The sequence below is a fragment of the Brienomyrus brachyistius genome, chromosome 2 (assembly GCF_023856365.1).
Source record: "Brienomyrus brachyistius isolate T26 chromosome 2, BBRACH_0.4, whole genome shotgun sequence".
NCBI lineage: Eukaryota > Metazoa > Chordata > Actinopteri > Osteoglossiformes > Mormyridae > Brienomyrus > Brienomyrus brachyistius.
In genome coordinates, this window is record NC_064534.1 from 12,039,152 (window position 1) to 12,063,066 (window position 23,915).

A 23,915-nucleotide genomic window follows, 5' to 3' on the forward strand; every position below is an offset into this window, starting at 1 on the left:
GCATTATTTTGAATACATGGGGGTTTTCCTTTAGGGTAGTTTGGCTGTGCAAAGCTGAGGGTTGCTGATACCAAGGGAAGTTGTTTGTTGTGGCTGTGGTGGAGAACACCTCCTTGATGGTATGTGAAGTTTGGTATTTCTGGTGAGTTTCCTTGGTCCAACAGCTAAAACACTGGAGAATGCGGGTATCGATCCCGCTACCTCTCGCATGCTAAGCGAGCGCTCTACCATTTGAGCTAATTCCCCATGTCTAGCTAAGAGTCACATGTAATTCTTTGAGTCACTGGTTAATGACTCTTCAAAACAACTTCTAAACAGTTGTGAGAGAGCTGGCTCTTTATTACTTTTATATTTAAAAACCATCAACTAATTAGTTATGACCATTACAGATACATAAATGAAAGTGAATGTGTTACCACAACTACACCATTCCAAGTCCCCATTAGGATCTATTATGTTATGATAGTGTTTCTGGAAATGGCTACTGCATTATTTTGAATACATGGGGGTTTTCCTTTAGGGTAGTTTGGCTGTGCAAAGCTGAGGGTTGCTGATACCAAGGGAAGTTGTTTGTTGTGGCTGTGGTGGAGAACACCTCCTTGATGGTATGTGAAGTTTGGTATTTCTGGTGAGTTTCCTTGGTCCAACAGCTAAAACACTGGAGAATGCGGGTATCGATCCCGCTACCTCTCGCATGCTAAGCGAGCGCTCTACCATTTGAGCTAATTCCCCATGTTTAGCTAAGACTCACATGTAATCCTTTGAGTCACTGGTTAATGACTCTTCAAAACAACTTCTAAACAGTTGTGAGAGAGCTGGCTCTTTATTACTTTTATATTTAAAAACCATCAACTAATTAATTATGACCATTACAGATACATAAATAGAAGTGAATGTCTTACCACAACTACACCATTCCAAGTCCCCATTAGGATCTATTATGTTACGATAGTGTTTCTGGAAATGGCTACTGCATTATTTTGAATACATGGTGGTTTTCCTTTAGGGTAGTTTGGCTGTGCAAAGCTGAGGGTTGCTGATACCAAGGGAAGTTGTTTGTTGTGGCTGTGGTGGAGAACACCTCCTTGATGGTATGTGAAGTTTGGTATTTCTGGTGAGTTTCCTTGGTCCAACAGCTAAAACACTGGAGAATGCGGGTATCGATCCCGCTACCTCTCGCATGCTAAGCGAGCGCTCTACCATTTGAGCTAATTCCCCATGTTTAGCTAAGACTCACATGTAATCCTTTGAGTCACTGGTTAATGACTCTTCAAAACAACTTCTAAACAGTTGTGAGAGCGCTGGCTCTTTATTACGTTTATATTTAAAAACCATCAACTAATTAGTTATGACCATTACAGATACATAAATTAAAGTGAATGTGTTACCACAACTACACCATTCCAAGTCCCCATTAGGATCTATCATGTTATGATAGTGTTTCTGGAAATGGCTACTGCATTATTTTGAATACATGGTGGTATTTTTTCTTGGGGGTTTTCCTTTAGGGTAGTATGGCTGTGCAAAGCTGAAGGTTGCTGATACTAAGGGAAGTTGTTAGTTGTGGCTGTGGTGGAGAACACCTCCTTGACGGTATGTGAACTTTGGTATTCATGGTGAGTTTCCTTGGTCCAACAGCTGAAACACTGGAGAATGCGGGTATCGATCCCGCTACCTCTCGCATGCTAAGCGAGCGCTCTACCATTTGAGCTAATTCCCCATGTCTAGCTAAGACTCACATGTAATTCTTTGAGTCACTGGTTAATGACTCTTCAAAACAACTTCTAAACAGTTGTGAGAGAGCTGGCTCTTTATTACTTTTATATTTAAAAACCATCAACTAATTAGTTATGACCATTACAGATACATAAATGAAAGTGAATGTGTTACCACAACTACACCATTCCAAGTCCCCATTAGGATCTATTATGTTATGATAGTGTTTCTGGAAATGGCTACTGCATTATTTTGAATACATGGGGGTTTTCCTTTAGGGTAGTTTGGCTGTGCAAAGCTGAGGGTTGCTGATACCAAGGGAAGTTGTTTGTTGTGGCTGTGGTGGAGAACACCTCCTTGATGGTATGTGAAGTTTGGTATTTCTGGTGAGTTTCCTTGGTCCAACAGCTAAAACACTGGAGAATGCGGGTATCGATCCCGCTACCTCTCGCATGCTAAGCGAGCGCTCTACCATTTGAGCTAATTCCCCATGTTTAGCTAAGACTCACATGTAATCCTTTGAGTCACTGGTTAATGACTCTTCAAAACAACTTCTAAACAGTTGTGAGAGAGCTGGCTCTTTATTACTTTTATATTTAAAAACCATCAACTAATTAATTATGACCATTACAGATACATAAATAGAAGTGAATGTGTTACCACAACTACACCATTCCAAGTCCCCATTAGGATCTATTATGTTACGATAGTGTTTCTGGAAATGGCTACTGCATTATTTTGAATACATGGTGGTTTTCCTTTAGGGTAGTTTGGCTGTGCAAAGCTGAGGGTTGCTGATACCAAGGGAAGTTGTTTGTTGTGGCTGTGGTGGAGAACACCTCCTTGATGGTATGTGAAGTTTGGTATTTCTGGTGAGTTTCCTTGGTCCAACAGCTAAAACACTGGAGAATGCGGGTATCGATCCCACTACCTCTCGCATGCTAAGCGAGCGCTCTACCATTTGAGCTAATTCCAAATGTTTAGCTAAGACTCACATGTAATCCTTTGAGTCACTGGTTAATGACTCTTCAAAACAACTTCTAAACAGTTGTGAGAGCGCTGGCTCTTTATTACGTTTATATATAAAAACCATCAACTAATTAGTTATGACCATTACAGATACATAAATTAAAGTGAATGTGTTACCACAACTACACCATTCCAAGTCCCCATTAGGATCTATCATGTTATGATAGTGTTTCTGGAAATGGCTACTGCATTATTTTGAATACATGGTGGTATTTTTTCTTGGGGGTTTTCCTTTAGGGTAGTATGGCTGTGCAAAGCTGAAGGTTGCTGATACTAAGGGAAGTTGTTAGTTGTGGCTGTGGTGGAGAACACCTCCTTGACGGTATGTGAACTTTGGTATTCATGGTGAGTTTCCTTGGTCCAACAGCTGAAACACTGGAGAATGCGGGTATCGATCCCGCTACCTCTCGCATGCTAAGCGAGCGCTCTACCATTTGAGCTAATTCCCCATGTCTAGCTAAGACTCACATGTAATTCTTTGAGTCACTGGTTAATGACTCTTCAAAACAACTTCTAAACAGTTGTGAGAGAGCTGGCTCTTTATTACTTTTATATTTAAAAACCATCAACTAATTAATTATGACCATTACAGATACATAAATAGAAGTGAATGTGTTACCACAACTACACCATTCCAAGTCCCCATTAGGATCTATTATGTTATGATAGTGTTTCTGGAAATGGCTACTGCATTATTTTGAATACATGGGGGTTTTCCTTTAGGGTAGTTTGGCTGTGCAAAGCTGAGGGTTGCTGATACCAAGGGAAGTTGTTTGTTGTGGCTGTGGTGGAGAACACCTCCTTGACGGTATGTGAACTTTGGTATTCATGGTGAGTTTCCTTGGTCCAACAGCTGAAACACTGGAGAATGCGGGTATCGATCCCGCTACCTCTCGCATGCTAAGCGAGCGCTCTACCATTTAAGCTAATTCCCCATGTCTAGCTAAGACTCACATGTAATTCTTTGAGTCACTGGTTAATGACTCTTCAAAACAACTTCTAAACAGTTGTGAGAGAGCTGGCTCTTTATTACTTTTATATTTAAAAACCATCAACTAATTAATTATGACCATTACAGATACATAAATAGAAGTGAATGTGTTACCACAACTATACCATTCCAAGTCCCCATTAGGATCTATTATGTTATGATAGTGTTTCTGGAAATGGCTACTGCATTATTTTGAATACATGGGGGTTTTCCTTTAGGGTAGTTTGGCTGTGCAAAGCTGAGGGTTGCTGATACCAAAGGAAGTTGTTTGTTGTGGCTGTGGTGGAGAACACCTCCTTGACGGTATGTGAAGTTTGGTATTCGTGGTGAGTTTCCTTAGTCCAACAGCTGAAACACTGGAGAATGCGGGTATCGATCCCGCTACCTCTCGCATGCTAAGCGAGCGCTCTACCATTTGAGCTAATTCCCCATGTCTAGCTAAGACTCACATGTAATTCTTTGAGTCACTGGTTAATGACTCTTCAAAACAACTTCTAAACAGTTGTGAGAGAGCTGGCTCTTTATTACTTTTATATTTAAAAACCATCAACTAATTAATTATGACCATTACAGATACATAAATAGAAGTGAATGTGTTACCACAACTACACCATTCCAAGTCCCCATTAGGATCTATTATGTTACGATAGTGTTTCTGGAAATGGCTACTGCATTATTTTGAATACATGGTGGTATTTTTTCTTGGGGGTTTTCCTTTAGGGGAGTATGGCTGTGCAAAGCTGAGAGTTGCTGATACCAAGGGAAGTTGTTTGTCGTGGCTGTGGTGGAGAACACCTCCTTGATGGTATGTGAAGTTTGGTATTTCTGGTGAGTTTCCTTGGTCCAACAGCTAAAACACTGGAGAATGCGGGTATCGATCCCGCTACCTCTCGCATGCGAAGCAAGCGCTCTACCATTTGAGCTAATTCCCCATGTTTACCTAAGAGTCACATGTAATCCTTTGAGTCACTGGTTAATGACTCTTCAAAACAACTTCTAAACAGTTGTGAGAGCGCTGGCTCTTTATTACTTTTATATTTAAAAACCATCAACTAATTAGTTATGACCATTACAGATACATAAATGAAAGTGAATGTGTTACCACAACTACACCATTCCAAGTCCCCATTAGGATCTATTATGTTATGATAGTGTTTCTGGAAATGGCTACTGCATTATTTTGAATACATGGGGGTTTTCCTTTAGGGGAGTATGGCTGTGCGAAGCTGAGAGTTGCTGATACCAAGGGAAGTTGTTTGTCGTGGCTGTGGTGGAGAACACCTCCTTGACGGTATGTGAAGTTTGGTATTTCTGGTGAGTTTCCTTGGTCCAACAACTAAAACACTGGAGAATGCGGGTATCGATCCCGCTACCTCTCGCATGCTAAGCGAGCGCTCTACCATTTGAGCTAATTCCCCATGTTTAGCTAAGACTCACATGTAATCCTTTGAGTCACTGGTTAATGACTCTTCAAAACAACTTCTAAACAGTTGTGAGAGCGCTGGCTCTTTATTACTTTTATATTTAAAAACCATCAACTAATTAGTTATGACCATTACAGATACATAAATGAAAGTGAATGTGTTACCAGAACTACACCATTCCAAGTCCCCATTAGGATCTATTATGTTATGATAGTGTTTCTGGAAATGGCTACTGCATTATTTTGAATACATGGGGGTTTTCCTTTAGGGTAGTTTGGCTGTGCAAAGCTGAGGGTTGCTGATACCAAGGGAAGTTGTTTGTTGTGGCTGTGGTGGAGAACACCTCCTTGATGGTATGTGAAGTTTGGTATTTCTGGTGAGTTTCCTTGGTCCAACAGCTAAAACACTGGAGAATGCGGGTATCGATCCCGCTACCTCTCGCATGCTAAGCGAGCGCTCTACCATTTGAGCTAATTCCCCATGTTTAGCTAAGGCTCACATGTAATCCTTTGAGTCACTGGTTAATGACTCTTCAAAACAACTTCTAAACAGTTGTGAGAGAGCTGGCTCTTTATTACTTTTATATTTAAAAACCATCAACTAATTAATTATGACCATTACAGATACATAAATAGAAGTGAATGTGTTACCACAACTACACCATTCCAAGTCCCCATTAGGATCTATTATGTTACGATAGTGTTTCTGGAAATGGCTACTGCATTATTTTGAATACATGGTGGTATTTTTTCTTGGGGGTTTTCCTTTAGGGTAGTATGGCTGTGCAAAGCTGAGGGTTGCTGATACCTGCTGATACCAAGGGAAGTTGTTTGTCGTGGCTGTGGTGGAGAACACCTCCTTGATGGTATGTGAAGTTTGGTATTTCTGGTGAGTTTCCTTGGTCCAACAGCTAAAACACTGGAGAATGCGGGTATCGATCCCGCTACCTCTCACATGCGAAGCAAGCGCTCTACCATTTCAGCTAATTCCCCATGTTTATCTAAGAGTCACATGTAATCCTTTGAGTCACTGGTTAATGACTCCTCAAAACAACTTCTAAACAGTTGTGAGAGCGCTGGCTCTTTATTACTTTTATATTTAAAAACCATCAACTAATTAATTATGACCATTACAGATACATAAATAGATGTGAATGTGTTATCACAACTACACCATTCCAAGTCCCCATTAGGATCTATTATGTTATGATAGTGTTTCTGGAAATGGCTACTGCATTATTTTGAATACATGGGGGTTTTCCTTTAGGGGAGTATGGCTGTGCGAAGCTGAGAGTTGCTGATACCAAGGGAAGTTGTTTGTCGTGGCTGTGGTGGAGAACACCTCCTTGACGGTATGTGAAGTTTGGTATTTCTGGTGAGTTTCCTTAGTCCAACAGCTGAAACACTGGAGAATGCGGGTATCGATCCCGCTACCTCTCACATGCTAAGCGAGCGCTCTACCATTTGAGCTAATTCCCCATGTCTAGCTAAGACTCACATGTAATTCTTTGAGTCACTGGTTAATGACTCTTCAAAACAACTTCTAAACAGTTGTGAGAGAGCTGGCTCTTTATTACTTTTATATTTAAAAACCATCAACTAATTAATTATGACCATTACAGATACATAAATAGAAGTGAATGTGTTACCACAACTACACCATTCCAAGTCCCCATTAGGATCTATTATGTTACGATAGTGTTTCTGGAAATGGCTACTGCATTATTTTGAATACATGGTGGTATTTTTTCTTGGGGGTTTTCCTTTAGGGGAGTATGGCTGTGCAAAGCTGAGAGTTGCTGATACCAAGGGAAGTTGTTTGTCGTGGCTGTGGTGGAGAACACCTCCTTGACGGTATGTGAAGTTTGGTATTTCTGGTGAGTTTCCTTGGTCCAACAACTAAAACACTGGAGAATGCGGGTATCGATCCCGCTACTTCTCGCATGCTAAGCGAGTGCTCTACCATTTGAACTAATTCCCCATGTTTATCTAAGACTCACATGTAATCCTTTGAGTCACTGGTTAATGACTCTTCAAAACAACTTCTAAACAGTTGTGAGAGCGCTGGCTCTTTATTACTTTTATATTTAAAAACCATCAACTAATTAGTTATGACCATTACAGATACATAAATGAATGTGAATGTGTTACCACAACTACACCATTCCGAGTCCCCATTAGGATCTATTATGTTATGATAGTGTTTCTGCAAATGGCTACTGCATTATTTTGAATACATGGTGGTATTTTTTCTTGGGGGTTTTCCTTTAGGGTAGTATGGCTGTGCAAAGCTGAGGGTTGCTGATACTAAGGGAAGTTGTTAGTCGTGGCTGTGGTGGAGAACACCTCCTTGACGGTATGTGAAGTTCGGTATTCATGGTGAGTTTCCTTAGTCCAACAGCTGAAACACTGGAGAATGCGGGTATCGATCCCGCTACCTCTCGCATGCTAAGCGAGCGCTCTACCATTTGAGCTAATTCCCCATGTCTAGCTAAGACTCACATGTAATTCTTTGAGTCACTGGTTAATGACTCTTCAAAACAACTTCTAAACAGTTGTGAGAGAGCTGGCTCTTTATTACTTTTATATTTAAAAACCATCAACTAATTAATTATGACCATTACAGATACATAAATAGAAGTGAATGTGTTACCACAACTACACCATTCCAAGTCCCCATTAGGATCTATTATGTTACGATAGTGTTTCTGGAAATGGCTACTGCATTATTTTGAATACATGGTGGTATTTTTTCTTGGGGGTTTTCCTTTAGGGGAGTATGGCTGTGCAAAGCTGAGAGTTGCTGATACCAAGGGAAGTTGTTTGTCGTGGCTGTGGTGGAGAACACCTCCTTGATGGTATGTGAAGTTTGGTATTTCTGGTGAGTTTCCTTGGTCCAACAGCTAAAACACTGGAGAATGCGGGTATCGATCCCGCTACCTCTCGCATGCGAAGCAAGCGCTCTACCATTTGAGCTAATTCCCCATGTTTACCTAAGAGTCACATGTAATCCTTTGAGTCACTGGTTAATGACTCTTCAAAACAACTTCTAAACAGTTGTGAGAGCGCTGGCTCTTTATTACTTTTATATTTAAAAACCATCAACTAATTAGTTATGACCATTACAGATACATAAATGAAAGTGAATGTGTTACCACAACTACACCATTCCAAGTCCCCATTAGGATCTATTATGTTATGATAGTGTTTCTGGAAATGGCTACTGCATTATTTTGAATACATGGGGGTTTTCCTTTAGGGGAGTATGGCTGTGCGAAGCTGAGAGTTGCTGATACCAAGGGAAGTTGTTTGTCGTGGCTGTGGTGGAGAACACCTCCTTGACGGTATGTGAAGTTTGGTATTTCTGGTGAGTTTCCTTGGTCCAACAACTAAAACACTGGAGAATGCGGGTATCGATCCCGCTACCTCTCGCATGCTAAGCGAGCGCTCTACCATTTGAGCTAATTCCCCATGTTTAGCTAAGACTCACATGTAATCCTTTGAGTCACTGGTTAATGACTCTTCAAAACAACTTCTAAACAGTTGTGAGAGCGCTGGCTCTTTATTACTTTTATATTTAAAAACCATCAACTAATTAGTTATGACCATTACAGATACATAAATGAAAGTGAATGTGTTACCACAACTACACCATTCCAAGTCCCCATTAGGATCTATTATGTTATGATAGTGTTTCTGGAAATGGCTACTGCATTATTTTGAATACATGGGGGTTTTCCTTTAGGGTAGTTTGGCTGTGCAAAGCTGAGGGTTGCTGATACCAAGGGAAGTTGTTTGTTGTGGCTGTGGTGGAGAACACCTCCTTGATGGTATGTGAAGTTTGGTATTTCTGGTGAGTTTCCTTGGTCCAACAGCTAAAACACTGGAGAATGCGGGTATCGATCCCGCTACCTCTCGCATGCTAAGCGAGCGCTCTACCATTTGAGCTAATTCCCCATGTTTAGCTAAGGCTCACATGTAATCCTTTGAGTCACTGGTTAATGACTCTTCAAAACAACTTCTAAACAGTTGTGAGAGAGCTGGCTCTTTATTACTTTTATATTTAAAAACCATCAACTAATTAATTATGACCATTACAGATACATAAATAGAAGTGAATGTGTTACCACAACTACACCATTCCAAGTCCCCATTAGGATCTATTATGTTACGATAGTGTTTCTGGAAATGGCTACTGCATTATTTTGAATACATGGTGGTATTTTTTCTTGGGGGTTTTCCTTTAGGGTAGTATGGCTGTGCAAAGCTGAGGGTTGCTGATACCTGCTGATACCAAGGGAAGTTGTTTGTCGTGGCTGTGGTGGAGAACACCTCCTTGATGGTATGTGAAGTTTGGTATTTCTGGTGAGTTTCCTTGGTCCAACAGCTAAAACACTGGAGAATGCGGGTATCGATCCCGCTACCTCTCACATGCGAAGCAAGCGCTCTACCATTTCAGCTAATTCCCCATGTTTATCTAAGAGTCACATGTAATCCTTTGAGTCACTGGTTAATGACTCTTCAAAACAACTTCTAAACAGTTGTGAGAGAGCTGGCTCTTTATTACTTTTATATTTAAAAACCATCAACTAATTAATTATGACCATTACAGATACATAAATAGAAGTGAATGTGTTACCACAACTACACCATTCCAAGTCCCCATTAGGATCTATTATGTTACGATAGTGTTTCTGGAAATGGCTACTGCATTATTTTGAATACATGGTGGTATTTTTTCTTGGGGGTTTTCCTTTAGGGTAGTATGGCTGTGCAAAGCTGAGGGTTGCTGATACCTGCTGATACCAAGGGAAGTTGTTTGTCGTGGCTGTGGTGGAGAACACCTCCTTGATGGTATGTGAAGTTTGGTATTTCTGGTGAGTTTCCTTGGTCCAACAGCTAAAACACTGGAGAATGCGGGTATCGATCCCGCTACCTCTCACATGCGAAGCAAGCGCTCTACCATTTCAGCTAATTCCCCATGTTTATCTAAGAGTCACATGTAATCCTTTGAGTCACTGGTTAATGACTCCTCAAAACAACTTCTAAACAGTTGTGAGAGCGCTGGCTCTTTATTACTTTTATATTTAAAAACCATCAACTAATTAATTATGACCATTACAGATACATAAATAGATGTGAATGTGTTGTCACAACTACACCATTCCAAGTCCCCATTAGGATCTATTATGTTATGATAGTGTTTCTGGAAATGGCTACTGCATTATTTTGAATACATGGGGGTTTTCCTTTAGGGGAGTATGGCTGTGCGAAGCTGAGAGTTGCTGATACCAAGGGAAGTTGTTTGTCGTGGCTGTGGTGGAGAACACCTCCTTGACGGTATGTGAAGTTTGGTATTTCTGGTGAGTTTCCTTAGTCCAACAGCTGAAACACTGGAGAATGCGGGTATCGATCCCGCTACCTCTCACATGCTAAGCGAGCGCTCTACCATTTGAGCTAATTCCCCATGTCTAGCTAAGACTCACATGTAATTCTTTGAGTCACTGGTTAATGACTCTTCAAAACAACTTCTAAACAGTTGTGAGAGAGCTGGCTCTTTATTACTTTTATATTTAAAAACCATCAACTAATTAATTATGACCATTACAGATACATAAATAGAAGTGAATGTGTTACCACAACTACACCATTCCAAGTCCCCATTAGGATCTATTATGTTACGATAGTGTTTCTGGAAATGGCTACTGCATTATTTTGAATACATGGTGGTATTTTTTCTTGGGGGTTTTCCTTTAGGGGAGTATGGCTGTGCAAAGCTGAGAGTTGCTGATACCAAGGGAAGTTGTTTGTCGTGGCTGTGGTGGAGAACACCTCCTTGACGGTATGTGAAGTTTGGTATTTCTGGTGAGTTTCCTTGGTCCAACAACTAAAACACTGGAGAATGCGGGTATCGATCCCGCTACTTCTCGCATGCTAAGCGAGTGCTCTACCATTTGAACTAATTCCCCATGTTTATCTAAGACTCACATGTAATCCTTTGAGTCACTGGTTAATGACTCTTCAAAACAACTTCTAAACAGTTGTGAGAGCGCTGGCTCTTTATTACTTTTATATTTAAAAACCATCAACTAATTAGTTATGACCATTACAGATACATAAATGAATGTGAATGTGTTACCACAACTACACCATTCCGAGTCCCCATTAGGATCTATTATGTTATGATAGTGTTTCTGCAAATGGCTACTGCATTATTTTGAATACATGGTGGTATTTTTTCTTGGGGGTTTTCCTTTAGGGTAGTATGGCTGTGCAAAGCTGAGGGTTGCTGATACTAAGGGAAGTTGTTAGTCGTGGCTGTGGTGGAGAACACCTCCTTGACGGTATGTGAAGTTCGGTATTCATGGTGAGTTTCCTTAGTCCAACAGCTGAAACATTGGAGAATGCGGGTATCGATCCCGCTACCTCTCGCATGCTAAGCGAGCGCTCTACCATTTGAGCTAATTCCCCATGTCTAGCTAAGACTCACATGTAATTCTTTGAGTCACTGGTTAATGACTCTTCAAAACAACTTCTAAACAGTTGTGAGAGAGCTGGCTCTTTATTACTTTTATATTTAAAAACCATCAACTAATTAATTATGACCATTACAGATACATAAATAGAAGTGAATGTGTTACCACAACTACACCATTCCAAGTCCCCATTAGGATCTATTATGTTACGATAGTGTTTCTGGAAATGGCTACTGCATTATTTTGAATACATGGGGGTTTTCCTTTGGGGGAGTATGGCTGTGCGAAGCTGAGAGTTGCTGATACCAAGGGAAGTTGTTTGTCGTGGCTGTGGTGGAGAACACCTCCTTGACGGTATGTGAAGTTTGGTATTCATGGTGAGTTTCCTTAGTCCAACAGCTGAAACACTGGAGAATGCGGGTATCGATCCCGCTACCTCTCGCATGCTAAGCGAGCGCTCTACCATTTGAGCTAATTCCCCATGTCTAGCTAAGACTCACATGTAATTCTTTGAGTCACTGGTTAATGACTCTTCAAAACAACTTCTAAACAGTTGTGAGAGAGCTGGCTCTTTATTACTTTTATATTTAAAAACCATCAACTAATTAGTTATGACCATTACAGATACATAAATGAAAGTGAATGTGTTACCACAACTACACCATTCCAAGTCCCCATTAGGATCTATCATGTTATGATAGTGTTTCTGGAAATGGCTACTGCATTTTTTTGAATACATGGGGGATTTCCTTTAGGGTAGTTTGGCTGTGCAAAGCTGAGGGTTGCTGATACCAAGGGAAGTTGTTTGTTGTGGCTGTGGTGGAGAACACCTCCTTGACGGTATGTGAACTTTGGTATTCATGGTGAGTTTCCTTGGTCCAACAGCTGAAACACTGGAGAATGCGGGTATCGATCCCGCTACCTCTCGCATGCTAAGCGAGCGCTCTACCATTTGAGCTAATTCCCCATGTCTAGCTAAGACTCACATGTAATTCTTTGAGTCACTGGTTAATGACTCTTCAAAACAACTTCTAAACAGTTGTGAGAGAGCTGGCTCTTTATTACTTTTATATTTAAAAACCATCAACTAATTAATTATGACCATTACAGATACATAAATAGAAGTGAATGTGTTACCACAACTACACCATTCCAAGTCCCCATTAGGATGTATTATGTTATGATAGTGTTTCTGGAAATGGCTACTGCATTATTTTGAATACATGGGGGTTATCCTTTAGGGTAGTTTGGCTGTGCAAAGCTGAGGGTTGCTGGTACCAAGGGAAGTTGCTTGTTGTGGCTGTGGTGGAGAACACCTCCTTGACGGTATGTGAAGTTTGGTATTCATGGTGAGTTTCCTTAGTCCAACAGCTGAAACACTGGAGAATGCGGGTATCGATCCCGCTACCTCTCGCATGCTAAGCGAGCGCTCTACCATTTGAGCTAATTCCCCATGTCTAGCTAAGACTCACATGTAATTCTTTGAGTCACTGGTTAATGACTCTTCAAAACAACTTCTAAACAGTTGTGAGAGAGCTGGCTCTTTATTACTTTTATATTTAAAAACCATCAACTAATTAATTATGACCATTACAGATACATAAATAGAAGTGAATGTGTTACCACAACTACACCATTCCAAGTCCCCATTAGGATCTATTATGTTACGATAGTGTTTCTGGAAATGGCTACTGCATTATTTTGAATACATGGTGGTATTTTTTCTTGGGGGTTTTCCTTTAGGGGAGTATGGCTGTGCAAAGCTGAGAGTTGCTGATACCAAGGGAAGTTGTTTGTCGTGGCTGTGGTGGAGAACACCTCCTTGATGTTATGTGAAGTTTGGTATTTCTGGTGAGTTTCCTTGGTCCAACAGCTAAAACACTGGAGAATGCGGGTATCGATCCCGCTACCTCTCGCATGCGAAGCAAGCGCTCTACCATTTGAGCTAATTCCCCATGTTTACCTAAGAGTCACATGTAATCCTGAGTCACTGGTTAATGACTCTTCAAAACAACTTCTAAACAGTTGTGAGAGCGCTGGCTCTTTATTACTTTTATATTTAAAAACCATCAACTAATTAATTATGACCATTACAGATACATAAATAGAAGTGAATGTGTTACCACAACTACACCATTCCAAGTCCCCATTAGGATCTATTATGTTACGATAGTGTTTCTGGAAATGGCTACTGCATTATTTTGAATACATGGTGGTATTTTTTCTTGGGGGTTTTCCTTTAGGGTAGTATGGCTGTGCAAAGCTGAAGGTTGCTGATACTAAGGGAAGTTGTTAGTTGTGGCTGTGGTGGAGAACACCTCCTTGACGGTATGTGAACTTTGGTATTCATGGTGAGTTTCCTTGGTCCAACAGCTGAAACACTGGAGAATGCGGGTATCGATCCCGCTACCTCTCGCATGCTAAGCGAGCGCTCTACCATTTGAGCTAATTCCCCATGTCTAGCTAAGACTCACATGTAATTCTTTGAGTCACTGGTTAATGACTCTTCAAAACAACTTCTAAACAGTTGTGAGAGAGCTGGCTCTTTATTACTTTTATATTTAAAAACCATCAACTAATTAATTATGACCATTACAGATACATAAATAGAAGTGAATGTGTTACCACAACTACACCATTCCAAGTCCCCATTAGGATCTATTATGTTATGATAGTGTTTCTGGAAATGGCTACTGCATTATTTTGAATACATGGGGGTTTTCCTTTAGGGTAGTTTGGCTGTGCAAAGCTGAGGGTTGCTGATACCAAGGGAAGTTGTTTGTTGTGGTGGAGAACACCTCCTTGACGGTATGTGAAGTTCGGTATTCATGGTGAGTTTCCTTAGTCCAACAGCTGAAACACTGGAGAATGCGGGTATCGATCCCGCTACCTCTCGCATGCTAAGCGAGCGCTCTACCATTTGAGCTAATTCCCCATGTCTAGCTAAGACTCACATGTAATTCTTTGAGTCACTGGTTAATGACTCTTCAAAACAACTTCTAAACAGTTGTGAGAGAGCTGGCTCTTTATTACTTTTATATTTAAAAACCATCAACTAATTAATTATGACCATTACAGATACATAAATAGAAGTGAATGTGTTACCACAACTACACCATTCCAAGTCCCCATTAGGATCTATTATGTTACGATAGTGTTTCTGGAAATGGCTACTGCATTATTTTGAATACATGGGGGTTTTCCTTTGGGGGAGTATGGCTGTGCGAAGCTGAGAGTTGCTGATACCAAGGGAAGTTGTTTGTCGTGGCTGTGGTGGAGAACACCTCCTTGACGGTATGTGAAGTTTGGTATTCATGGTGAGTTTCCTTAGTCCAACAGCTGAAACACTGGAGAATGCGGGTATCGATCCCGCTACCTCTCGCATGCTAAGCGAGCGCTCTACCATTTGAGCTAATTCCCCATGTCTAGCTAAGACTCACATGTAATTCTTTGAGTCACTGGTTAATGACTCTTCAAAACAACTTCTAAACAGTTGTGAGAGAGCTGGCTCTTTATTACTTTTATATTTAAAAACCATCAACTAATTAATTATGACCATTACAGATACATAAATAGAAGTGAATGTGTTACCACAACTACACCATTCCAAGTCCCCATTAGGATCTATTATGTTACGATAGTGTTTCTGGAAATGGCTACTGCATTATTTTGAATACATGGTGGTATTTTTTCTTGGGGGTTTTCCTTTAGGGGAGTATGGCTGTGCAAAGCTGAGAGTTGCTGATACCAAGGGAAGTTGTTTGTCGTGGCTGTGGTGGAGAACACCTCCTTGATGTTATGTGAAGTTTGGTATTTCTGGTGAGTTTCCTTGGTCCAACAGCTAAAACACTGGAGAATGCGGGTATCGATCCCACTACCTCTCGCATGCGAAGCAAGCGCTCTACCATTTGAGCTAATTCCCCATGTTTACCTAAGAGTCACATGTAATCCTGAGTCACTGGTTAATGACTCTTCAAAACAACTTCTAAACAGTTGTGAGAGCGCTGGCTCTTTATTACTTTTATATTTAAAAACCATCAACTAATTAATTATGACCATTACAGATACATAAATAGAAGTGAATGTGTTACCACAACTACACCATTCCAAGTCCCCATTAGGATCTATTATGTTACGATAGTGTTTCTGGAAATGGCTACTGCATTATTTTGAATACATGGTGGTATTTTTTCTTGGGGGTTTTCCTTTAGGGGAGTATGGCTGTGCAAAGCTGAGAGTTGCTGATACCAAGGGAAGTTGTTTGTCGTGGCTGTGGTGGAGAACACCTCCTTGATGTTATGTGAAGTTTGGTATTTCTGGTGAGTTTCCTTGGTCCAACAGCTAAAACACTGGAGAATGCGGGTATCGATCCCGCTACCTCTCGCATGCGAAGCAAGCGCTCTACCATTTGAGCTAATTCCCCATGTTTACCTAAGAGTCACATGTAATCCTGAGTCACTGGTTAATGACTCTTCAAAACAACTTCTAAACAGTTGTGAGAGCGCTGGCTCTTTATTACTTTTATATTTAAAAACCATCAACTAATTAGTTATGACCATTACAGATACATAAATGAAAGTGAATGTGTTACCACAACTACACCATTCCAAGTCCCCATTAGGATCTATTATGTTATGATAGTGTTTCTGGAAATGGCTACTGCATTATTTTGAATACATGGGGGTTTTCCTTTAGGGGAGTATGGCTGTGCGAAGCTGAGAGTTGCTGATACCAAGGGAAGTTGTTTGTCGTGGCTGTGGTGGAGAACACCTCCTTGACGGTATGTGAAGTTTGGTATTTCTGGTGAGTTTCCTTGGTCCAACAACTAAAACACTGGAGAATGCGGGTATCGATCCCGCTACTTCTCGCATGCTAAGCGAGTGCTCTACCATTTGAACTAATTCCCCATGTTTATCTAAGACTCACATGTAATCCTTTGAGTCACTGGTTAATGACTCTTCAAAACAACTTCTAAACAGTTGTGAGAGCGCTGGCTCTTTATTACTTTTATATTTAAAAACCATCAACTAATTAGTTATGACCATTACAGATACATAAATGAAAGTGAATGTGTTACCACAACTACACCATTCCAAGTCCCCATTAGGATCTATTATGTTATGATAATGTTTCTGGAAATGGCTACTGCATTATTTTGAATACATGGGGGTTTTCCTTTAGGGGAGTATGGCTGTGCGAAGCTGAGAGTTGCTGATACCAAGGGAAGTTGTTTGTCGTGGCTGTGGTGGAGAACACCTCCTTGACGGTATGTGAAGTTTGGTATTTCTGGTGAGTTTCCTTGGTCCAACAACTAAAACACTGGAGAATGCGGGTATCGATCCCGCTACCTCTCGCATGCTAAGCGAGCGCTCTACCATTTGAGCTAATTCCCCATGTTTAGCTAAGACTCACATGTAATCCTTTGAGTCACTGGTTAATGACTCTTCAAAACAACTTCTAAACAGTTGTGAGAGCGCTGGCTCTTTATTACTTTTATATTTAAAAACCATCAACTAATTAGTTATGACCATTACAGATACATAAATGAAAGTGAATGTGTTACCACAACTACACCATTCCAAGTCCCCATTAGGATCTATTATGTTATGATAGTGTTTCTGGAAATGGCTACTGCATTATTTTGAATACATGGGGGTTTTCCTTTAGGGTAGTTTGGCTGTGCAAAGCTGAGGGTTGCTGATACCAAGGGAAGTTGTTTGTTGTGGCTGTGGTGGAGAACACCTCCTTGATGGTATGTGAAGTTTGGTATTTCTGGTGAGTTTCCTTGGTCCAACAGCTAAAACACTGGAGAATGCGGGTATCGATCCCGCTACCTCTCGCATGCTAAGCGAGCGCTCTACCATTTGAGCTAATTCCCCATGTTTAGCTAAGGCTCACATGTAATCCTTTGAGTCACTGGTTAATGACTCTTCAAAACAACTTCTAAACAGTTGTGAGAGAGCTGGCTCTTTATTACTTTTATATTTAAAAACCATCAACTAATTAATTATGACCATTACAGATACATAAATAGAAGTGAATGTGTTACCACAACTACACCATCCCAAGTCCCCATTAGGATCTATTATGTTACGATACTGTTTCTGGAAATGGCTACTGCATTATTTTGAATACATGGGGGTTTTCCTTTAGGGGAGTATGGCTGTGCGAAGCTGAGAGTTGCTGATACCAAGGGAAGTTGTTTGTCGTGGCTGTGGTGGAGAACACCTCCTTGACGGTATGTGAAGTTCGGTATTCATGGTGAGTTTCCTTAGTCCAACAGCTGAAACACTGGAGAATGCGGGTATCGATCCCGCTACCTCTCGCATGCTAAGCGAGCGCTCTACCATTTGAGCTAATTCCCCATGTCTAGCTAAGACTCACATGTAATTCTTTGAGTCACTGGTTAATGACTCTTCAAAACAACTTCTAAACAGTTGTGAGAGAGCTGGCTCTTTATTACTTTTATATTTAAAAACCATCAACTAATTAATTATGACCATTACAGATACATAAATAGAAGTGAATGTGTTACCACAACTACACCATTCCAAGTCCCCATTAGGATCTATTATGTTACGATAGTGTTTCTGGAAATGGCTACTGCATTATTTTGAATACATGGGGGTTTTCCTTTGGGGGAGTATGGCTGTGCGAAGCTGAGAGTTGCTGATACCAAGGGAAGTTGTTTGTCGTGGCTGTGGTGGAGAACACCTCCTTGACGGTATGTGAAGTTTGGTATTCATGGTGAGTTTCCTTAGTCCAACAGCTGAAACACTGGAGAATGCGGGTATCGATCCCGCTACCTCTCGCATGCTAAGCGAGCGCTCTACCATTTGAGCTAATTCCCCATGTCTAGCTAAGACTCACATGTAATTCTTTGAGTCACTGGTTAATGACTCTTCAAAACAACTTCTAAACAGTTGTGAGAGAGCTGGCTCTTTATTACTTTTATATTTAAAAACCATCAACTAATTAATTATGACCATTACAGATACATAAATAGAAGTGAATGTGTTACCACAACTACACCATTCCAAGTCCCCATTAGGATCTATTATGTTACGATAGTGTTTCTGGAAATGGCTACTGCATTATTTTGAATACATGGTGGTATTTTTTCTTGGGGGTTTTCCTTTAGGGGAGTATGGCTGTGCAAAGCTGAGAGTTGCTGATACCAAGGGAAGTTGTTTGTCGTGGCTGTGGTGGAGAACACCTCCTTGATGTTATGTGAAGTTTGGTATTTCTGGTGAGTTTCCTTGGTCCAACAGCTAAAACACTGGAGAATGCGGGTATCGATCCCACTACCTCTCGCATGCGAAGCAAGCACTCTACCATTTGAGCTAATTCCCCATGTTTACCTAAGAGTCACATGTAATCCTGAGTCACTGGTTAATGACTCTTCAAAACAACTTCTAAACAGTTGTGAGAGCGCTGGCTCTTTATTACTTTTATATTTAAAAACCATCAACTAATTAGTTATGACCATTACAGATACATAAATGAAAGTGAATGTGTTACCACAACTACACCATTCCAAGTCCCCATTAGGATCTATTATGTTATGATAATGTTTCTGGAAATGGCTACTGCATTATTTTGAATACATGGGGGTTTTCCTTTAGGGGAGTATGGCTGTGCGAAGCTGAGAGTTGCTGATACCAAGGGAAGTTGTTTGTCGTGGCTGTGGTGGAGAACACCTCCTTGACGGTATGTGAAGTTTGGTATTTCTGGTGAGTTTCCTTGGTCCAACAACTAAAACACTGGAGAATGCGGGTATCGATCCCGCTACCTCTCGCATGCTAAGCGAGCGCTCTACCATTTGAGCTAATTCCCCATGTTTAGCTAAGACTCACATGTAATCCTTTGAGTCACTGGTTAATGACTCTTCAAAACAACTTCTAAACAGTTGTGAGAGCGCTGGCTCTTTATTACTTTTATATTTAAAAACCATCAACTAATTAGTTATGACCATTACAGATACATAAATGAAAGTGAATGTGTTACCACAACTACACCATTCCAAGTCCCCATTAGGATCTATTATGTTATGATAGTGTTTCTGGAAATGGCTACTGCATTATTTTGAATACATGGGGGTTTTCCTTTAGGGTAGTTTGGCTGTGCAAAGCTGAGGGTTGCTGATACCAAGGGAAGTTGTTTGTTGTGGCTGTGGTGGAGAACACCTCCTTGATGGTATGTGAAGTTTGGTATTTCTGGTGAGTTTCCTTGGTCCAACAGCTAAAACACTGGAGAATGCGGGTATCGATCCCGCTACCTCTCGCATGCTAAGCGAGCGCTCTACCATTTGAGCTAATTCCCCATGTTTAGCTAAGGCTCACATGTAATCCTTTGAGTCACTGGTTAATGACTCTTCAAAACAACTTCTAAACAGTTGTGAGAGAGCTGGCTCTTTATTACTTTTATATTTAAAAACCATCAACTAATTAATTATGACCATTACAGATACATAAATAGAAGTGAATGTGTTACCACAACTACACCATCCCAAGTCCCCATTAGGATCTATTATGTTACGATACTGTTTCTGGAAATGGCTACTGCATTATTTTGAATACATGGGGGTTTTCCTTTAGGGGAGTATGGCTGTGCGAAGCTGAGAGTTGCTGATACCAAGGGAAGTTGTTTGTCGTGGCTGTGGTGGAGAACACCTCCTTGACGGTATGTGAAGTTCGGTATTCATGGTGAGTTTCCTTAGTCCAACAGCTGAAACACTGGAGAATGCGGGTATCGATCCCGCTACCTCTCGCATGCTAAGCGAGCGCTCTACCATTTGAGCTAATTCCCCATGTCTAGCTAAGACTCACATGTAATTCTTTGAGTCACTGGTTAATGACTCTTCAAAACAACTTCTAAACAGTTGTGAGAGAGCTGGCTCTTTATTACTTTTATATTTAAAAACCATCAACTAATTAATTATGACCATTACAGATACATAAATAGAAGTGAATGTGTTACCACAACTACACCATTCCAAGTCCCCATTAGGATCTATTATGTTACGATAGTGTTTCTGGAAATGGCTACTGCATTATTTTGAATACATGGGGGTTTTCCTTTGGGGGAGTATGGCTGTGCGAAGCTGAGAGTTGCTGATACCAAGGGAAGTTGTTTGTCGTGGCTGTGGTGGAGAACACCTCCTTGACGGTATGTGAAGTTTGGTATTCATGGTGAGTTTCCTTAGTCCAACAGCTGAAACACTGGAGAATGCGGGTATCGATCCCGCTACCTCTCGCATGCTAAGCGAGCGCTCTACCATTTGAGCTAATTCCCCATGTCTAGCTAAGACTCACATGTAATTCTTTGAGTCACTGGTTAATGACTCTTCAAAACAACTTCTAAACAGTTGTGAGAGAGCTGGCTCTTTATTACTTTTATATTTAAAAACCATCAACTAATTAATTATGACCATTACAGATACATAAATAGAAGTGAATGTGTTACCACAACTACACCATTCCAAGTCCCCATTAGGATCTATTATGTTACGATAGTGTTTCTGGAAATGGCTACTGCATTATTTTGAATACATGGTGGTATTTTTTCTTGGGGGTTTTCCTTTAGGGGAGTATGGCTGTGCAAAGCTGAGAGTTGCTGATACCAAGGGAAGTTGTTTGTCGTGGCTGTGGTGGAGAACACCTCCTTGATGTTATGTGAAGTTTGGTATTTCTGGTGAGTTTCCTTGGTCCAACAGCTAAAACACTGGAGAATGCGGGTATCGATCCCACTACCTCTCGCATGCGAAGCAAGCACTCTACCATTTGAGCTAATTCCCCATGTTTACCTAAGAGTCACATGTAATCCTGAGTCACTGGTTAATGACTCTTCAAAACAACTTCTAAACAGTTGTGAGAGCGCTGGCTCTTTATTACTTTTATATTTAAAAACCATCAACTAATTAGTTATGACCATTACAGATACATAAATGAAAGTGAATGTGTTACCACAACTACACCATTCCAAGTCCCCATTAGGATCTATTATGTTATGATAATGTTTCTGGAAATGGCTACTGCATTATTTTGAATACATGGGGGTTTTCCTTTAGGGGAGTATGGCTGTGCGAAGCTGAGAGTTGCTGATACCAAGGGAAGTTGTTTGTCGTGGCTGTGGTGGAGAACACCTCCTTGACGGTATGTGAAGTTTGGTATTTCTGGTGAGTTTCCTTGGTCCAACAACTAAAACACTGGAGAATGCGGGTATCGATCCCGCTACCTCTCGCATGCTAAGCGAGCGCTCTACCATTTGAGCTAATTCCCCATGTTTAGCTAAGACTCACATGTAATCCTTTGAGTCACTGGTTAATGACTCTTCAAAACAACTTCTAAACAGTTGTGAGAGCGCTGGCTCTTTATTACTTTTATATTTAAAAACCATCAACTAATTAGTTATGACCATTACAGATACATAAATGAAAGTGAATGTGTTACCACAACTACACCATTCCAAGTCCCCATTAGGATCTATTATGTTATGATAGTGTTTCTGGAAATGGCTACTGCATTATTTTGAATACATGGGGGTTTTCCTTTAGGGTAGTTTGGCTGTGCAAAGCTGAGGGTTGCTGATACCAAGGGAAGTTGTTTGTTGTGGCTGTGGTGGAGAACACCTCCTTGACGGTATGTGAAGTTTGGTATTCATGGTGAGTTTCCTTAGTCCAACAGCTGAAACACTGGAGAATGCGGGTATCGATCCCGCTACCTCTCGCATGCTAAGCGAGCGCTCTACCATTTGAGCTAATTCCCCATGTCTAGCTAAGACTCACATGTAATTCTTTGAGTCACTGGTTAATGACTCTTCAAAACAACTTCTAAACAGTTGTGAGAGAGCTGGCTCTTTATTACTTTTATATTTAAAAACCATCAACTAATTAATTATGACCATTACAGATACATAAATAGAAGTGAATGTGTTACCACAACTACACCATTCCAAGTCCCCATTAGGATCTATTATGTTACGATAGTGTTTCTGGAAATGGCTACTGCATTATTTTGAATACATGGTGGTATTTTTTCTTGGGGGTTTTCCTTTAGGGGAGTATGGCTGTGCAAAGCTGAGAGTTGCTGATACCAAGGGAAGTTGTTTGTCGTGGCTGTGGTGGAGAACACCTCCTTGATGTTATGTGAAGTTTGGTATTTCTGGTGAGTTTCCTTGGTCCAACAGCTAAAACACTGGAGAATGCGGGTATCGATCCCACTACCTCTCGCATGCGAAGCAAGCGCTCTACCATTTGAGCTAATTCCCCATGTTTACCTAAGAGTCACATGTAATCCTGAGTCACTGGTTAATGACTCTTCAAAACAACTTCTAAACAGTTGTGAGAGCGCTGGCTCTTTATTACTTTTATATTTAAAAACCATCAACTAATTAGTTATGACCATTACAGATACATAAATGAAAGTGAATGTGTTACCACAACTACACCATTCCAAGTCCCCATTAGGATCTATTATGTTATGATAATGTTTCTGGAAATGGCTACTGCATTATTTTGAATACATGGGGGTTTTCCTTTAGGGGAGTATGGCTGTGCGAAGCTGAGAGTTGCTGATACCAAGGGAAGTTGTTTGTCGTGGCTGTGGTGGAGAACACCTCCTTGACGGTATGTGAAGTTTGGTATTTCTGGTGAGTTTCCTTGGTCCAACAACTAAAACACTGGAGAATGCGGGTATCGATCCCGCTACCTCTCGCATGCTAAGCGAGTGCTCTACCATTTGAGCTAATTCCCCATGTTTAGCTAAGACTCACATGTAATCCTTTGAGTCACTGGTTAATGACTCTTCAAAACAACTTCTAAACAGTTGTGAGAGCGCTGGCTCTTTATTACTTTTATATTTAAAAACCATCAACTAATTAGTTATGACCATTACAGATACATAAATGAAAGTGAATGTGTTACCACAACTACACCATTCCAAGTCCCCATTAGGATCTATTATGTTATGATAGTGTTTCTGGAAATGGCTACTGCATTATTTTGAATACATGGGGGTTTTCCTTTAGGGTAGTTTGGCTGTGCAAAGCTGAGGGTTGCTGATACCAAGGGAAGTTGTTTGTTGTGGCTGTGGTGGAGAACACCTCCTTGATGGTATGTGAAGTTTGGTATTTCTGGTGAGTTTCCTTGGTCCAACAGCTAAAACACTGGAGAATGCGGGTATCGATCCCGCTACCTCTCGCATGCTAAGCGAGCGCTCTACCATTTGAGCTAATTCCCCATGTTTAGCTAAGGCTCACATGTAATCCTTTGAGTCACTGG

General features: G+C 40.7%; 38 non-coding genes across 38 annotated transcripts; all 38 read right to left on the reverse strand.

Moving 5' to 3' along the window:
- Nucleotides 1-173: 173 nt before the first annotated feature.
- On the reverse strand, nucleotides 174-246 carry trnaa-agc (transfer RNA alanine (anticodon AGC)). Its single transcript has one exon. It is a non-coding gene; the product is annotated as a tRNA-Ala (tRNA).
- Nucleotides 247-659: 413 nt separating this feature from the next.
- trnaa-agc (transfer RNA alanine (anticodon AGC)) lies at nucleotides 660-732 on the reverse strand. Its single transcript has one exon. It is a non-coding gene; the product is annotated as a tRNA-Ala (tRNA).
- A 413-nt stretch (nucleotides 733-1,145) lies between these two features.
- trnaa-agc (transfer RNA alanine (anticodon AGC)) lies at nucleotides 1,146-1,218 on the reverse strand. The gene has a single exon. It is a non-coding gene; the product is annotated as a tRNA-Ala (tRNA).
- A 429-nt stretch (nucleotides 1,219-1,647) lies between these two features.
- On the reverse strand, nucleotides 1,648-1,720 carry trnaa-agc (transfer RNA alanine (anticodon AGC)). Its single transcript has one exon. It is a non-coding gene; the product is annotated as a tRNA-Ala (tRNA).
- A 413-nt stretch (nucleotides 1,721-2,133) lies between these two features.
- On the reverse strand, nucleotides 2,134-2,206 carry trnaa-agc (transfer RNA alanine (anticodon AGC)). Its single transcript has one exon. It is a non-coding gene; the product is annotated as a tRNA-Ala (tRNA).
- A 915-nt stretch (nucleotides 2,207-3,121) lies between these two features.
- trnaa-agc (transfer RNA alanine (anticodon AGC)) lies at nucleotides 3,122-3,194 on the reverse strand. Its single transcript has one exon. It is a non-coding gene; the product is annotated as a tRNA-Ala (tRNA).
- Nucleotides 3,195-3,607: 413 nt separating this feature from the next.
- trnaa-agc (transfer RNA alanine (anticodon AGC)) lies at nucleotides 3,608-3,680 on the reverse strand. The gene has a single exon. It is a non-coding gene; the product is annotated as a tRNA-Ala (tRNA).
- Nucleotides 3,681-4,093: 413 nt separating this feature from the next.
- Nucleotides 4,094-4,166, reverse strand: trnaa-agc (transfer RNA alanine (anticodon AGC)). The gene has a single exon. It is a non-coding gene; the product is annotated as a tRNA-Ala (tRNA).
- A 429-nt stretch (nucleotides 4,167-4,595) lies between these two features.
- trnaa-cgc (transfer RNA alanine (anticodon CGC)) lies at nucleotides 4,596-4,668 on the reverse strand. Its single transcript has one exon. It is a non-coding gene; the product is annotated as a tRNA-Ala (tRNA).
- Nucleotides 4,669-5,081: 413 nt separating this feature from the next.
- On the reverse strand, nucleotides 5,082-5,154 carry trnaa-agc (transfer RNA alanine (anticodon AGC)). Its single transcript has one exon. It is a non-coding gene; the product is annotated as a tRNA-Ala (tRNA).
- A 413-nt stretch (nucleotides 5,155-5,567) lies between these two features.
- On the reverse strand, nucleotides 5,568-5,640 carry trnaa-agc (transfer RNA alanine (anticodon AGC)). Its single transcript has one exon. It is a non-coding gene; the product is annotated as a tRNA-Ala (tRNA).
- Nucleotides 5,641-6,565: 925 nt separating this feature from the next.
- On the reverse strand, nucleotides 6,566-6,638 carry trnaa-agc (transfer RNA alanine (anticodon AGC)). Its single transcript has one exon. It is a non-coding gene; the product is annotated as a tRNA-Ala (tRNA).
- A 931-nt stretch (nucleotides 6,639-7,569) lies between these two features.
- Nucleotides 7,570-7,642, reverse strand: trnaa-agc (transfer RNA alanine (anticodon AGC)). Its single transcript has one exon. It is a non-coding gene; the product is annotated as a tRNA-Ala (tRNA).
- Nucleotides 7,643-8,071: 429 nt separating this feature from the next.
- On the reverse strand, nucleotides 8,072-8,144 carry trnaa-cgc (transfer RNA alanine (anticodon CGC)). Its single transcript has one exon. It is a non-coding gene; the product is annotated as a tRNA-Ala (tRNA).
- Nucleotides 8,145-8,557: 413 nt separating this feature from the next.
- Nucleotides 8,558-8,630, reverse strand: trnaa-agc (transfer RNA alanine (anticodon AGC)). The gene has a single exon. It is a non-coding gene; the product is annotated as a tRNA-Ala (tRNA).
- Nucleotides 8,631-9,043: 413 nt separating this feature from the next.
- Nucleotides 9,044-9,116, reverse strand: trnaa-agc (transfer RNA alanine (anticodon AGC)). Its single transcript has one exon. It is a non-coding gene; the product is annotated as a tRNA-Ala (tRNA).
- Nucleotides 9,117-10,553: 1,437 nt separating this feature from the next.
- trnaa-agc (transfer RNA alanine (anticodon AGC)) lies at nucleotides 10,554-10,626 on the reverse strand. The gene has a single exon. It is a non-coding gene; the product is annotated as a tRNA-Ala (tRNA).
- A 931-nt stretch (nucleotides 10,627-11,557) lies between these two features.
- trnaa-agc (transfer RNA alanine (anticodon AGC)) lies at nucleotides 11,558-11,630 on the reverse strand. The gene has a single exon. It is a non-coding gene; the product is annotated as a tRNA-Ala (tRNA).
- Nucleotides 11,631-12,043: 413 nt separating this feature from the next.
- On the reverse strand, nucleotides 12,044-12,116 carry trnaa-agc (transfer RNA alanine (anticodon AGC)). The gene has a single exon. It is a non-coding gene; the product is annotated as a tRNA-Ala (tRNA).
- Nucleotides 12,117-12,529: 413 nt separating this feature from the next.
- trnaa-agc (transfer RNA alanine (anticodon AGC)) lies at nucleotides 12,530-12,602 on the reverse strand. Its single transcript has one exon. It is a non-coding gene; the product is annotated as a tRNA-Ala (tRNA).
- A 413-nt stretch (nucleotides 12,603-13,015) lies between these two features.
- On the reverse strand, nucleotides 13,016-13,088 carry trnaa-agc (transfer RNA alanine (anticodon AGC)). The gene has a single exon. It is a non-coding gene; the product is annotated as a tRNA-Ala (tRNA).
- A 429-nt stretch (nucleotides 13,089-13,517) lies between these two features.
- On the reverse strand, nucleotides 13,518-13,590 carry trnaa-cgc (transfer RNA alanine (anticodon CGC)). Its single transcript has one exon. It is a non-coding gene; the product is annotated as a tRNA-Ala (tRNA).
- Nucleotides 13,591-14,017: 427 nt separating this feature from the next.
- trnaa-agc (transfer RNA alanine (anticodon AGC)) lies at nucleotides 14,018-14,090 on the reverse strand. The gene has a single exon. It is a non-coding gene; the product is annotated as a tRNA-Ala (tRNA).
- A 407-nt stretch (nucleotides 14,091-14,497) lies between these two features.
- On the reverse strand, nucleotides 14,498-14,570 carry trnaa-agc (transfer RNA alanine (anticodon AGC)). The gene has a single exon. It is a non-coding gene; the product is annotated as a tRNA-Ala (tRNA).
- Nucleotides 14,571-14,983: 413 nt separating this feature from the next.
- trnaa-agc (transfer RNA alanine (anticodon AGC)) lies at nucleotides 14,984-15,056 on the reverse strand. The gene has a single exon. It is a non-coding gene; the product is annotated as a tRNA-Ala (tRNA).
- A 929-nt stretch (nucleotides 15,057-15,985) lies between these two features.
- On the reverse strand, nucleotides 15,986-16,058 carry trnaa-cgc (transfer RNA alanine (anticodon CGC)). Its single transcript has one exon. It is a non-coding gene; the product is annotated as a tRNA-Ala (tRNA).
- Nucleotides 16,059-16,955: 897 nt separating this feature from the next.
- Nucleotides 16,956-17,028, reverse strand: trnaa-agc (transfer RNA alanine (anticodon AGC)). Its single transcript has one exon. It is a non-coding gene; the product is annotated as a tRNA-Ala (tRNA).
- Nucleotides 17,029-17,441: 413 nt separating this feature from the next.
- Nucleotides 17,442-17,514, reverse strand: trnaa-agc (transfer RNA alanine (anticodon AGC)). Its single transcript has one exon. It is a non-coding gene; the product is annotated as a tRNA-Ala (tRNA).
- Nucleotides 17,515-17,927: 413 nt separating this feature from the next.
- On the reverse strand, nucleotides 17,928-18,000 carry trnaa-agc (transfer RNA alanine (anticodon AGC)). Its single transcript has one exon. It is a non-coding gene; the product is annotated as a tRNA-Ala (tRNA).
- Nucleotides 18,001-18,413: 413 nt separating this feature from the next.
- trnaa-agc (transfer RNA alanine (anticodon AGC)) lies at nucleotides 18,414-18,486 on the reverse strand. Its single transcript has one exon. It is a non-coding gene; the product is annotated as a tRNA-Ala (tRNA).
- Nucleotides 18,487-19,399: 913 nt separating this feature from the next.
- On the reverse strand, nucleotides 19,400-19,472 carry trnaa-agc (transfer RNA alanine (anticodon AGC)). The gene has a single exon. It is a non-coding gene; the product is annotated as a tRNA-Ala (tRNA).
- Nucleotides 19,473-19,885: 413 nt separating this feature from the next.
- Nucleotides 19,886-19,958, reverse strand: trnaa-agc (transfer RNA alanine (anticodon AGC)). Its single transcript has one exon. It is a non-coding gene; the product is annotated as a tRNA-Ala (tRNA).
- A 413-nt stretch (nucleotides 19,959-20,371) lies between these two features.
- Nucleotides 20,372-20,444, reverse strand: trnaa-agc (transfer RNA alanine (anticodon AGC)). Its single transcript has one exon. It is a non-coding gene; the product is annotated as a tRNA-Ala (tRNA).
- A 413-nt stretch (nucleotides 20,445-20,857) lies between these two features.
- On the reverse strand, nucleotides 20,858-20,930 carry trnaa-agc (transfer RNA alanine (anticodon AGC)). The gene has a single exon. It is a non-coding gene; the product is annotated as a tRNA-Ala (tRNA).
- A 913-nt stretch (nucleotides 20,931-21,843) lies between these two features.
- trnaa-agc (transfer RNA alanine (anticodon AGC)) lies at nucleotides 21,844-21,916 on the reverse strand. Its single transcript has one exon. It is a non-coding gene; the product is annotated as a tRNA-Ala (tRNA).
- A 413-nt stretch (nucleotides 21,917-22,329) lies between these two features.
- On the reverse strand, nucleotides 22,330-22,402 carry trnaa-agc (transfer RNA alanine (anticodon AGC)). Its single transcript has one exon. It is a non-coding gene; the product is annotated as a tRNA-Ala (tRNA).
- Nucleotides 22,403-23,315: 913 nt separating this feature from the next.
- trnaa-agc (transfer RNA alanine (anticodon AGC)) lies at nucleotides 23,316-23,388 on the reverse strand. Its single transcript has one exon. It is a non-coding gene; the product is annotated as a tRNA-Ala (tRNA).
- Nucleotides 23,389-23,801: 413 nt separating this feature from the next.
- On the reverse strand, nucleotides 23,802-23,874 carry trnaa-agc (transfer RNA alanine (anticodon AGC)). Its single transcript has one exon. It is a non-coding gene; the product is annotated as a tRNA-Ala (tRNA).
- Between the last annotated feature and the right edge of the window lie 41 nt (nucleotides 23,875-23,915).